Genomic DNA, 4,581 nt, shown 5'->3' with positions numbered 1-4,581 from the left:
TTGACAGCTGCTTTGCTTGCACGTGTTTTGGCTCGTCTTCGATTTTTGCCTATTCCAAAAAATGGATCAAAGAATCTGTATCAAATTTTGTGTGAAAAACAAAATTAAGTGCGCGGACGCATTCCGAATGTTGACTGTGGCATATGGTGAAGCTACCTTGGACCGAAGCAACGTTTATCGGTGGTACAAAATGTTTTCCGAGGGCCAAGATGATGTGAACGACGAAGAGCGTGCCGGACGCCCGAGCACGTCAACAACAGACGAAAACATTGATGAAGTAAAGAAAATAGTATTGGTCAATCGTCGAATCACCGTTAGAGAAGTTGCTGAGGACCTAAACATATCGATTGGCTCGTGCCATTCGATTTTTACTAATGATTTGCCCGGATTTGTGGAAGAACAAAAATTGGCTTTTGCACCATGATAACGTCCCTGCTCACACATCGTTGCTTGTGCGCGAATTTTTGGCCAAAAACAACACACTAATAATGCCGCAGCCACCGTATTCCCCAGATTTGGCCCCCTGTGACTTTTTCTTGTTCCCGAAACTGAAGAGGCCCATGAAAGGACGACGCTACGCTACGATTGAGGAGATAAAGACGGCATCGAAGGAGGAGCTGAACAAGATCACAAAAAATGATTTTTTGAAGTGCTTCGAGGATTGGAAAAAACGTTGGCACAAGTGTATAATATCTGGTGGGGATTACTTTGAAGGGGACAAAATAGATATTCATGAATAAATAAATAATTTTTGAAAAAACACAAAATTTGCGATACTTTTTGAACACACCTCGTATATTTTTCGTTTGTAATTTTTAGACTTGATAAGGACCCAAAACAAGGGTCGAAATGTCGTCCTTAATTTTGTTTGATATCTAACCAACAATAAAGAGATATTTTTTTAAGCCAGTTGGGTCGTTAAAAATTATTTGATTTATAATAATTTCATTCAATGTATTTTCCCAGCAAACACCGATATATAATTGTTACATTGCTATAATAAAACGGAATATAACAGGTAATATAACGTGTATGTTACATGTAACATCCATGTTAGTTGTAATTTCCCACTCATAGATGTAACATTTTAATATAACATATATTACATTGTAGTTATATTGTAATTATATACCAAATAGCACATTGATAAGTCAGTGCTATCTTGGAATATAATGACAATATAACTACAATGTAATATATCTAATATTAAAAATGTTACATCTATGAGTGGGAAATTACAACTAACATATACGTTACATGTAACATGCTTGAGTATATAACATTTATATATTGTGTTTGCTGGTTTAATATAATAATAATAATTTAATAATTTATTATAAAGAGATGTCTTCCCCTGCCTCTTCTTCTCGGTCTCCAATGATAATTAACTGCAGATAATTTATATAAGAACAACATAAAATGATTCTCTTGTACCCGGATCTCTGCTCTTCTTCCTCTTGGTCTCTATTCTGAAAGTATCAAAGATTATATATTACAATTAATTAACTACATATACTATAATAGTATTTTGTGATTTATTCTAATTTAATGTTTCGATTACAAATAAATGAAAGAAAGCAGCATATAAGAAAATTGCTTATATATAAAATATTTATGCATTCTTTTTGCTATATATTATAAATATTTTTTACATACACTGCATTTGGACGTATTTATAAAATGACGTATCTAAATATATTATGATGTAAGAAACTTACGTCGATTAGGCTCGACTTATTGAGCTCACTGAACTGGTCGATCAGGTTGCGCCTTTTTTTTTGTGACGCTGGGGAAACCGTCATGGTACCACGCACCCCCGGGTAGGGGTGCGGGTTATGTGGGACTCCTTGTTCCCCTTGATCGAACCACGAATGGCTCGACCAGGGGGCCCAAGACCTACCTCACTAAAATCCCAGCGGGTGTCCTTCCCGGGCGTTGGATAGGGGACGGCGAGGATGCTGGTATCCCATGCCGTCTCGCCGCCCCCCCCGCCAAGCCGTCTCCGGGGAGCTGCCCCGACCTTGCGGCCGAGACCCCTCTCCGACCGCACAGTCAATGACTGTGCGGTTCCTTCGCGGTTGCGGCGCAGGGCGAACACCGGCCCCACGCCGCGCCATCCCAAAAGGTTTGGGGGGCGGGGCTATGGCTCGAGAGCTCCCGCTCGAGCCATCGCCCCCCGCCCCCCTAGTGGACGCATCCCCTGGATCCCCAAGGAGGTGATCCAGTTCGGCGTTCCACTAGGGGAGCCCTCACCAGGGGTGCGTTCAGATTCCCTACCTAGGTACTTTAAGTCACTCAAACGCCGTTCAGATGCCTCCTGCTTCTGGTCAGGTGACCTCTGAGTATATCGTTCAGATTCCACCCGAACACACCCGAGTGAAGGGAAAAAGCACTCTGTTCCTGACACAGGGTGTCGGTGGGTGGATTTTACGCGCCAAGAAAACACAACGATGAATTTTAAACTCGTGGTCACGGAGACTGGTTCTCCAGTATTTTCCGATAACAAGTTGGTCGTATGGGACGTTGATGGTAAGTTATTTGTTATTCACGCTCTAAATATTCAGCTGGCCTATTCTGTGACTTTTATCGACAGTTTCATTATCGTTATAACGTTATGCAGATAGTAAAAAAGCTGCACAATGATGTTATCACGATGGCGAAACTGTATTTAAGAATTATAATACAGAATAGGCTTGCAGTTATAGTTTTTTCTTTTTCATCAATCAAAGTGATTTATTTTTCTAAATAATTTTCCAAATATTATGTGCTATGAGCTGAGCAAGGTTAGGTTAGGTTTTAATACTAATATCACAGTATAAGCAGATACTAATATTATGAACAATCCTACATATAATGATAACCGACGTTTCGATCTATATCAAATCATTTTCAATGTGATGTAATACATATGAAAATAATACAAATATAAACGGTCAATTGGTTAAAAATTAAATTCATTTGCAGATATTACTTGTCGAGGTAGAATATTTAAACAAACTATCTACCTCTGCTTCAACAATTTCCAATCTGAACAAAACTAATATTAAAAATTGAAACCTAAAAAGTAGGGACACAGATTGGAAATTGCTAAAGCGGAGGTGGACAGTTTGTTTAAATAGTCTGCTTCTATAAGTAATGTTTGCAAACGAATTTAATTTTTAACCGATTGACCCTTTATGTATATATTTATTGTTATTTATAGCTAGCATTATCTTTATAGATATCACAATACACTGAAGATGACCTGTAGGTCGAAACGTCTGTTATCATTATATGTAGGATTGTTTATAATAGCATTAAAAACCTCGGCTCCTAGACTATATTTGGTATTATTTTTATATATTTGAGCCTCAATCATTGTTTATTATTTATTTTTCTTTTATTTCAACAGGTAATTGTCCGATGTACCTTGATATAACACCTGAAAATCTAGCATCTTTCAATCTATGTGTTGAAAAGAATTCTTCAGGCAAGTTCTTTGTTTTACTAATCTCTGTTTTAATTTTGTAATATTGTATATGAGACTACTTTAGTTGATGAATCTTAAAATAATATTTATTGATGAATAGATGAGACTCTAGTGTCAGAAACAGAACTGTTGTCTGGTGAAGAATCAAATTCTGAAAATAAAAATTTACTAACACTTATTGACATCTCTGGCAAGAAAAGTACGCATGTTTTTTTTTAAATTATATTTTCGTCTCTTTGTATACTGCTATATTCATTACCAATTCTTATTTCTTACCACAGATGCAGCATCGTGGAAGGATGATTATGCTGTTAAAACTCTTATTGATGAATGGAGAGGACATGAGAGCTATTTCAAAAGCACTACCATTACTAACAAGAAAGTCTGGGAAATGATAGCCAGCAAGTTGAAGAAAGAGAACCCACTCTGGGACTATACTGGTCAGCAATGTGAAGACATATTTAAGGACCTCAGGAAACACTATGTGAAAGCTAAGGACAAGAATGAGAAGGGTAGTGGCCTTCCAGTTACTACATGCAAGTTTTATAAAGAGATGGATGATGCTCTTGGTGACAAGCCAGCTGTGAAACCTGTGTCCATAGCTTCAACACTAAAAAAGCGTAAATCTACTATTGTAGAAACTCAAGATTCAAGTGCAGCTTCTATATGCTTAAACAGCAGCAGTGAAGCCGATAGTGAGCATGGTTCTACTTCTAAATCCAAAATGAAAAAAAAAGTGTCACTGAGAAAAACATCGAAAGACTATTAACCATAAGAACAGAGGAGTCTAACAGAAAAGAAGAGGCCCGACAGAAGAGGCACACTGAACGTATGGAACGACAGGATCGTGCCATTGAAGTTTATCAAAGTGTAATGAGCCAACTCTTGAAGAAGTTATAGAGTTGTAAGTAGTGTGTAGTTTTTTCTTTCTATTTTGACATTATACACTGATTTCTTTAATTTTTTTTTTTTTTATTGTAGAGTTTTATATTATTGGAGCACTTGATTTTGTATTGCAATTCTTATGCTAGTCAGAGAATTATCTCAGTGTATTAATTTGAAGAAGCGGAGGAAGTCCCGAAATTTAGTCGGTAATACGCCATATCTTATTC

General features: G+C 37.2%; 1 pseudogene across 1 annotated transcript; it reads left to right on the top strand.

Annotated features, from left to right (window-relative positions):
• The first annotated feature begins 3,573 nt into the window (after window positions 1-3,573).
• LOC146723383 (uncharacterized) lies at window positions 3,574-4,369 on the top strand (annotated as a pseudogene). The gene is made up of 2 exons (XR_014924617.1): window positions 3,574-3,668; window positions 3,751-4,369. The product of XR_014924617.1 is annotated as an uncharacterized LOC146723383 (transcript).
• The last annotated feature ends 212 nt before the right edge of the window (window positions 4,370-4,581 follow it).

Source organism: Nylanderia fulva, unplaced genomic scaffold, assembly GCF_048542155.1.
Source record: "Nylanderia fulva isolate GAGA-0341 unplaced genomic scaffold, ASM4854215v1 Scaffold200, whole genome shotgun sequence".
Taxonomy (NCBI): domain Eukaryota; kingdom Metazoa; phylum Arthropoda; class Insecta; order Hymenoptera; family Formicidae; genus Nylanderia; species Nylanderia fulva.
This window is presented reverse-complemented; position numbering and strand designations above follow the sequence as displayed.